This window comes from Lolium perenne, chromosome 3 (assembly GCF_019359855.2).
Source record: "Lolium perenne isolate Kyuss_39 chromosome 3, Kyuss_2.0, whole genome shotgun sequence".
Taxonomy (NCBI): domain Eukaryota; kingdom Viridiplantae; phylum Streptophyta; class Magnoliopsida; order Poales; family Poaceae; genus Lolium; species Lolium perenne.
In genome coordinates this window covers 58,443,357-58,453,226 of record NC_067246.2, presented here as the reverse complement: position 1 = coordinate 58,453,226, position 9,870 = coordinate 58,443,357, and the positions used below count along the sequence as shown (strand labels likewise).

Sequence of the window (9,870 nt, the reverse complement as noted above, 5' to 3'; positions counted from 1 at the left end):
GCATATTTATTGTTCTCCAAACTCATTCGTGAGGTTTTTCCCTTCTCTAAGGTTTTCTCATATGAGTTCTCAAGGAAACAACAACCAGTATATGTTGTATTATTTTCTCCTTAATTTTCCCGATAGGTTATGACAGCTTTCAAGATGATAAAATTTACAAAAGAGCAATGTTGTTTACAAGGGCATCCTCATGGATATACAAAAATACTTTGAAGACTATGCGAGAAGATCCTAAAGATTATACAAGAGTTTTTCAAGAAACGGTGTTGTCCAAGGGGGAGTGTTAGGAATAGAATATAGCTTAGATCATAAGCTAATTAGGTAGTTAGTAAGATTAGCTTAAATCCTAAGCTAAGTAGACAGTTATTTTATCCAAACGCCGCGTCCCTCCGAGAGGGCGCGAACCTTGTAAACCGCCTATGATTGGCACCTGTTCTTGGGGTATAAATACCCCCTATTCATCAATGAAAGCAAGTGTTCTTTCTCTGAAATCTTCTACTTCAAACACATGTCACAAAATCCTCAACACAATTTGACGAAAGTGGTATTGCGAGAATCATGTTAATATTCAATACACTGAAATTTTCTCTTAGAATCCGTTCATCCCACTCACCCGTGATAGGACTAATTAGTTCATCAACTTTGGTCAAAATACAACTTTCTTTTTGGGTAGTAACCTTCCCATCCCAGCTGCTAGGTATCCATGTATCAGCCCATATATCTATTTGTGATCCATCACCAGCTCGCTAAATACAACCTCTTTTGAACGTTTGGGCCCCAGCTAGTATATTTTGCCATCTAAAGGAAGCCCCACTCTTCTTTTGGCATTCAAAATCTTACCATCGGGGCCATATATATCTTGCCCTTAAACTCTCGCACACAAAGACTTAGACTCGCTAATTAAACGTCACACCTGTTTAGCCAACATTGCAAGGTTAAAACAGTGAGGATCTTGAAATCCCAATCCTCCTCTATTCTTAATGAATACATGATTTCCACCAGGCGACCAGTGTATTTTTTTTGTCATTGATATCATCAACCCACCAGAAATGCGAGATTGCATCTGTAATTCCTTTGCATGTATTTCTCAGAATATTAAATACATGCATCGCATATGTTGGTATTGCTTGTTCCGCTGCCTTCAAAAGTACTTCCTTTCCTCCCATTGACAAAAATTGTGCTTCCAACGTATTTGAAGCAATCAGTTCTATCTATCCCAACCATAGTTGGTAACCCAAGTACTTATCAGAAATAGCTTCAGTTTGGATATCAAGAGTATTGCATACTTCCACTCGCACATCCGGATGTGTATTCGGGTTTAGATGACACTTGATTTTGCAACACTCACCAACTGCCCTGAAGATTCATAGTATGTATCTAAAATATTCTTCAAACATGTTGCATTGTTTCCATTTTCCTTCATAAGAATAAGTGAATCATCCGCGAATAGAAGATGTGACACTGATGGTACATCACATCACACTTTAACCCCTTCCAATAATCCTACCTCATCAGCATTAGATAAAAGATTTGACAATCCTTCAGCACAAATGAGAATAAGTAAGGGAAAGAGGATCCCCTTGCCGTAGCCCCCTAGACAGAATAAATTGGTTAGTTTCAAAAGTATTAAACCGCAAATGATACCTTACCGTGGACACACATTCAATCATAAGATGTATCCATCTGTTATCAAATCCATGCTTCACCATCATCGCCTTTAAAAAAGTCCATTCCACGCTGGCCATATGCTTTGTGTATGTCCAATTTAATTGCACACAAGCCTCCCCACCTTCTTCTTTATCTCGTGCACACATTCATAAGCAACAAGGATGTTATCTGTGATCATTCTGCATGGGACAAATGCATTCTGTTGCTCTCCAATGATTTCTGGATGAATACCATTCAACCGGTTTGCCAAAAGCTTGCTTATAATCATATAAATAACATTACAAAGATTAATCGGACGGTACTCTGTAATCTTCTTTGGGTCCTCATTTTTTGAAATGAAACAATAGTTGTAGTCTTATTTGGGTCCTCATATGTTGGAATGAGAACTATAGTTGTATCATTCCAACCTTATGATATTTTTGCAGACTTCAACGCCCCAAGCACCTCCGCTATCAGATTGTAACATCCCAAGATTCGGGGTTACAAAAAAAAGAGAAAACATATGTGTGGATTGCATTCATGCATAAAAAATTCGGGAAAATTTCGCGCATTTATTGAAAACACAAAGAGATTGAGGTTTCGCTTGTGTTGATGGGAATTGACTAAGGTCATCGACATGAGCGCGATAAACCTCAGCATGACCTTTGACGCTTTGCTTTGTTTTGGGAAGAAACAATTCAAATAAGAATATTTGACTTCCACATTTGAAATTCACCTTGGATTTGAAATCGTAAATAAATATAAGTAATTATTGAATCACTGACCATAAATGGAAACTGAATTCTAAATATTAAATACAATTGAAAATAAAGAATGGAATTCTTGATTATATATAAGGTATAAATATTCGCAAGTCTTAAATAATAACATAGGAAAAAGGAATATAAATTACAAATCCAAAACACAAGAAAAAGGGAAATAATTCTACAACTAAATCTTAAATCTCATAACCTTCGCCCACGTTCCTAACCATCTTGTTTAACTTGATCACTTGCAAAACAAGCAAAGAGAACACAAATAAAAAGTAAATCCAAGTGTCGGGGTTAAAAATAAAAGAAATGGAAAAGGAAGATCTTTCTTGGCCGATCTAATCCACAAGGAGATTCCTTTTTGCATGTGTGTGCTAAGAGCACGGTCACAATTTGCATGTGTGTGCTGTCGACCCAGGACACTCCTTGGGCAGGGTATTAAAGCCATGCCGTGTTGTTCAAAACACTCTAGGAGCATACCATTTTTCACAGCCGACGTCCTAAACTAAGAACCAAGAACATGTCTCAGTTCTTTTGTCCAAAACACTGAAACATCCTAGAAATCGAACTAGAGAATTCCAACAGCCAAATCAAATCATAAACCAGAAGCTGAAGCAAGAAGATCATGGTGATATAGCTAGATCTAGGAGGAGAAGCTCATCAAGATCAGAAGCTAAACAAGATCAAAACACACTTTGTGTAGGAGCTGGAGTGAAGTATAAATCTCACACTTGAAACAGATCATACATGAACTCTTTCCAGCAAAGCATATAGATAGACAAGTAAATCGGGGAAAAGCATCAAACAGCAATGTTTAAATGTTTTTATCATCACTTGGTACTGAACTGAATAAAACTGGCAACTTAAACAGAGCAGAATAAAAAGATACCAAGCTAGCTCAGCATCCAGCAGTATGCATAGTTACAAAGAATAAACACACAGCAAGGAGCAAAATTGACTAGCATCAGATTATTTCACAACTACAAAAGCTGCCAAGTTTAAACCAATTTAAAACACCATGAGACTTGGGTTAAGACAAAGGCATCACATTTTAATGCTGCCTTTCCCCCGGGGGATCGTGGTGTGGTGATCGTCCGCCTCCATCTGGCGCCGCGTGTCCCTGCAGCGGTCCCACCTTATCCTGTCTCCACCGCTCCTTTTGTTTCTCCTCTCTTTTCTTCTGGTCGCTCATCCCATCGTTCTCTGCTACCGCTCTTCTGTAACTACAGACGCATCGCCGCACTTCCTCTCTCGCCTGGGCGCCGCCGCCACACCGTCCTCCCTCTTCCCCCGTAGACGGCGCCGCGGACCCGGGGCCCACCTTCGTGCCCGTGCCTTCCACCTCCGTCCACCACCTTGCATCTCCACCTCCTGAAGCTCGCCCACCTTGCCGGACTTTCCCCGCCGAAGCACGCTCCGCGCTCCACCATGGTCTTCCACAGCCTACGAGGCGGTGCTCCGACCCTTGCTCACTACCCCCCTCCCCCCAAACCCCCGCGTAAAACTCGTGGGCGCCATCGCTGCCATGGAATCTGATGAACAGGTGGGCGCGCGGTGCGCTGCAGGGGGTGAATGTCGCTGCGACCTGCAAGCGGTGCCCGGGTTTGCTTCCAGCGACGGGCGGGGGTTGCTGCTAGTGGCAGACGTGGTTGCTACAATTGGGCGGCAGCGCTGCTACAAAGGGCGGCCGGACTTGCTACATGGAGTTGGTCGTGATGCTACAATGTCCTGGCGGCATTGCTCCCAGCGGTCGCCGGACTTGCTACAAAGCCACATCGTTGCTGCTGCCAAGGTTCATCGGCTTTTCTACCATGGTGCGGCGGTGTTGCTGCAAGCGGCCAGCGGCGCTGCTACAAATCCACATCTGAGCTGCTACAATGGCGCGACGGAGGTGCTACCAGTGGTCGCCGGAGCTGCTACAAAGATACATTGGCGCTGCTACCACGGATCGTCGGCGTTGCTGCAAGCCCCACCATGCTGCTGCTGCTGCGTCGGCGGCGCTGTGTTGGCTCTCCGGCGACGGCCGTGGTCAATGGAGGAGTGACGGCGGCGTGCGCGGATGGGGACGAGGCGGAGCGGTGCGAAGCGCAACGCGAGAAGGAGCCGCTGCATCGGCAACACTAAGACTGTTTCTCCGACGACACCACGCCGGGTTTCTCCGACGACGCCACGCTGGGTGTCTCCGGCGACGCCACGCCGGGTGGACCAGTCATCGGCGGCGGTGCTGCATGTGCGGCGACGGGACTCTGTAGAGGACGATGCTGCCACCCGGGGGTCTTTTTTTCTGTCTTCGTGGAAACGTTGACACCGGGAGTGAATGGTCTTGATCAGGCCCATCGTACGGCTGTCCACCCGGGGATCAGAGGATTTGATCCCCCGGGGGACGCCCAGTATACATCTTTTACATGTTTTGATAGCACTACAGTGGCAATCAGAGAGATCACCTACTGCAATACCATCCAAATACATCAAGCCCACAAGTAAGCCATGTCCTGGAAATGATCAAGTACCCACTTTGCATAGCACATACATATATCTGTTACATGACATAATAGTGATCAGTGGATCAGTAGATTATTTTGATCTAGCAGCAAAGCCACCATAAACAACTACACAAGCTCACAAAGAAAGCCATATCAAGTAAATCATCAATATATAGGCAACACTAATTTGTATCTTGCTGTTTAAACCCAACTAGGAGTGAACTAGAGCATCAAACCACCACGGCAAGCTAAAATCAGAATTTGGACACATACAGATGACTACAAATAAATTCTAAACCAAACTGAACTGTTAATATTCAGTTTCGATAGTATAAGTATCACAACAATTTACTTGGAGTCACTAGATTAAAAGTTAATAAGTTTCAGAGTTGGGTCCAGGAAAAACTCCCAGGCCAACCAAGTAATAATCCCATCATCTCTATAGGCAAACACTAATGCTTGACACCAAAAAGATACATTTCCGCATAGCAGCAATCAATTTAAGCCCCAACCTTGAATTCATATGTGAGCAAAAATTGAATTAAACTGAATCTAAATGTTCAGTTTCATCGGAGTTAATTCATAGCAGTAAACCATACATTTCTGGGACAATTAAATAATCCAAAGTGAGATACCACAAATAGCAACAAGTCAGCTAACCCCATTTCAGCACCATGTGAGGCTCTGGATTATCAAGCAGTAAATTATACAGCTCATGACATCAGAACCATAGGTAGAGTAGTGGAGATGTAATAGCTCACAGTGCAATATCTATGGAGTACGCGATGTAGTCGATGGCGGGGTTGCAGCCACTGTCGTCCCGCCGGTGTCGAGGTTAAGAGGCGCAGCACCACAACACCAACACCATCACCACTGTGTTCCCGCATCAATCACACCACAGTTTCACCACCATAACCACACCACCAGTACACCACCACTTCATGAACCAGAGCAGCCAGACACAGCAGAATCGAGCTGGAGCCTGAGGAGGTCGAGGTAGTGCTTGTGGAGGTTGTAGAGGAAACACAGGAGAAAGGGGAAGCAGACCAAGGCGCGGCGGTGGCGGAAAAACACTGGCGACCGAAACCATCCGCGGGGTAGGATAGCTACCAGGCTACCTGCGGAAGAAGACCGTGTAGTGGCGATGGGGGAAGATGTAGCAGACCTATTAAAGCCTCGGCCCTGAGAGGCGACGCCGGAGTTGGCCGGCGGTTGGACGGGCGACGGTGGTGGCAGGCTAGGGTTCCCGAGTTGGGGGCGGGTGATTAAGGCCGCGAGGATCAAATCGAGCAGGGGGGAGATGTAGAGCAAGGAGAGGGGGCGCTGAGCCCCATCACGCCGGCGCCAGAGGAGACCGGAACCGGCCGGGAGAAAACGGCGGCACGACGGAGCCTTGGGAGTGAGCGTAGGTGACGGTGGCATCGCGGTGAGAGGGAGTTGGTGGAGGAGAAAGAGGAGAGGGTGGAGAAACCTAGTCCGCGAGCAGCGGCGCCGGAGTTGGCCGTCGGCTAGCCGGAGCGGCGGACGGCGGAGCTATGAGACGCAAGCGTGCGTGAGCGAGAGCGAGAGGATGAGAGAGGGAGGTGGAGTGGGTCGGGTTTGACCCGACCAAGTTGGGCCCTAGTGGGCTGATCCACTAGGCTAGGTCTGGTTAAACCAAATGGGCTTAACCCATTTTAACTAGTTAACCTTTTTCAAATTATTACATTCTAGAGAATTCCTTTAAATGAATAATAAAGACATAAGAAAAATAAAAACGTATATAATTTGGTACATCAAAACTAATTTACAATATAAGTAAAATAACAAGGAATACTGCATAGTCCCCAAATAATAATTCATTTCAATTTTAGAGAACTAGTACTTAAGTCTTAAATTATAAAAATCTCAAGTATATTCTTCTCTTAATATTAAAGGGTGATCATATCGTATTATAAATTATGTTTAGATCCTCATAACGCTAAGCCAAGCATGTTCATACCTACACATGAATCTTACAAATCCAAAAACAAATGGAGTTATAATGTCATATGAAACCCTAATTCAATTTCACCTCTAAAACCCTAGGAACTTATGAAATATGATCATATAGACTTAATACCTACTCATAGAACTATGCTAAGTAAATAATCCATGCTCTTATTCTCTTAATAGTACAAGACCTATAGCTAATAAAGTTATCATTTCATGTATTCGTCTTAAGGACCTTGTATGATGTAGTAGTAAACCCTACTTTGTTCTTCACAAATGATTTACCCTAATCACCCTTACTTAGTATAAAACCATGGTAATCAACCATAATAGCAACCTTGTGTAGTAACTCACTTTATGTGATCATACCCAACTAAACCCTACAAGTACTAAAAACTTATGAACTATCTTGTTTAGGAACAAACTATTTCTTACTAAGTGAATCCAATAGTAAACCCTGGAAGCACATAGCCTTATTTGACATGTTTATTATTCCTTAAGTAACATGTTCTTCAAAAGTTATTATTTTGAAGTATATAACAAGTAATCATTAACCATGACATATAGTACTAAAACTAACAATTGTTTTTTACATGTTAACATTATGCCAACTACTATTCCTTGTGTGGTAAGATGATTACTATGCTTTATTATACAACTTGTATATGCTACCAAGTTAACTCAACCCTCATAAGAACCTTGTTTGCAAAGCCACCTAAAAGTGCAACACACTCTAAATAAATCATCACAACTCACTAATCTTAAATCGTTGGGGTTAGGTCAGGCTTAGAGCGATCGCATCTCATACTTATGCATTGTAACATATTTGCCAATCTTTTAAACATTATCCTTACCGGATGATGATCCTATTTCAGAATTTGGAGTTATATCCTCATTAAGCTTTTGGCTGCATAATCTTGCAGTCAAGAAAGGCAAGTTCATCGCTTGCTCATGTCAACTTGAGTATTTTTACCAAATTACTTGCAAAGTATTATACTTATCGCTCTTGCATTAAAAGCAAAATATTACTTTCATAATTATGAATATGACTATGTGGTGGGCAATGGAACCATGTTATGAGTTCGGTGGAGGTTCCATGACATTGGGTTATTCACCTAGGACTTAACAACAAATGTCGTTCAGTGATTCTTGCGCCGTAATACCCGTATTTACCATAAGATTTGGAGTGGGACGGAGTAGTCAGCTGTTATTTTCCCACTCACATAGCAACGGGTACAACTGCAGGTGGCTAGCATCTTCTAAGCAGGGAGGAAGCCCCTATCGCTTCCACTGCGGGCTATATCTATGATGGATTGTAATGGGCTGGCCCAAAGGACTAGATCAGAGAATCAGTTCGAGGTCAGTAGTTTACAAAAGGGTGGGTATGCGGGATCGCGGGAAGGCCCAGTGATTGGCTATGACTTATACCTGGCCTCACACCAAGAAAGTGTGGACGAGAACTAGACTCGGCTGGTAACAAGGATAAGATATCTTATGGGTAATGAAAGAGCACGATCTATACCTCGTGTTTCGTGTGTTTGATAACAACACTTGAATGAATTTCACCGTGTGCATAGTTTGTCTTTGATAGATTTGCAGGTGCACGGTGTCCTCGCTGAACGCATCAGGATCGGAAGACTCAAGCGTAGCTTATAGGTTTTCTGGTTTTGTGTGTGTGTCACGAGGTGACTTGGTTGGAGAGGGAAAGAGGAAAAGGCTGAATCTGCCTGACTGGTACTACTGGTACCAAGAGCGGTAGTACCGCTACCCTATTGGTACCGGTCAGTGGTACCGCTCTGGACTTGCACATCGATATGCCCATAGTACATGTTACGGTACCTTGACGGTACCTCAACCGGAAGTACCGCTCTCGAGCGGTAGTTCCGTCAAGTTACCGCTTAGGTATCGTAACTATGAGATACGGAACTTCCACCCTGGTACCGGGTGGAGTCCGGGGCTCGCAGAGGCCCTACCGGTACCTCAGCGGTACCGGCAGCGGTACTACCACTTCGAGCCCACGTGGCAGATCTGTGGGCAGAATTCGAATCCAGAGTGGTACTACCGCTTTCCCAATTGGTAGTACCGGTCGTGCGGAATCGGTACATAACGGTTGGAATTGGGGGGCCTATAAAAGGGCCCCTTCTTTCCCAGCTCGATTTTATCTCTTCTCTCCCTCTCCTCCATTGTTGCTGAGCTCAAACCTTGAGGATCTCCCTACCTACCCAACCAATCTTGCCTAAACTTTGAGGAGTGTGGAGGAGACCCCGATCTATAGTTCTACCAAGAGAGATTTGATACGTCCAAAACGTATCAACTTTCCCGAACACTTTTGCTATTGTTTTGTCTCTAATTTGTGTACTTTGGATCCAACTAACACGGATTAACGCTGTTTTCAGCAGAATTGCCCTGGTGTCTTATTTTTGTGCAGAAAATCAACTTTCAGGAAAATCCCCGAAAATAATCGCAATGGGCCTATTTTCACAGAAGACTTACGGAGCCAGAATACGAGACAGAGGGAGGCCACGAGGTGCACACACCATAAGGCGGCGCGGTGGGCCCCTAGGCCGTGCCGCCCTATGGTGGCGTCGCCTCGGCCAACCCCCGACGCTCCCCTCTGGACTACTTAAAGCCTTTGACCTAAAAACGCGAGGGGGTTCGACCAATTTTCCAGAATACATCCAGAACTCCGCCGCCGTCGCGAAACTCCGTCTCGGGATCAGAAACTCCGTTCTGGCACCCTGCCGGGACGGGGAATTGGAGGAGATCATCACCACCGAAGCCTCTCCATCGACCATCCATGTTTCCCCCATCCATGTGTGAGTAAATCCCCGCTGTAGGCTGAAGGGGATGGTAGGGATTGGATGAGATTGTTCATGTAATAGCATAAGATTGTTAGGGCATACTGCCTAGTATCCGTTGTTGGTACTTTTATGATATTGTTGCAACTTGTTATGCTTAATGCTTGTCACTAGGGCCCGAATGCCATGATTTCAGATCTG

At 44.5% G+C, this 9,870-nt stretch overlaps 1 long non-coding RNA gene across 1 annotated transcript; it reads right to left on the bottom strand.

Annotated features, from left to right (window-relative positions):
• Nucleotides 1-516: 516 nt before the first annotated feature.
• Nucleotides 517-6,503, bottom strand: LOC139838420 (uncharacterized). The gene is made up of 2 exons (XR_011754918.1): nt 5,662-6,503; nt 517-4,953 (listed from the first exon to the last, which is right to left on the bottom strand). It is a non-coding gene; the product is annotated as an uncharacterized lncRNA (long non-coding RNA).
• Between the last annotated feature and the right edge of the window lie 3,367 nt (nt 6,504-9,870).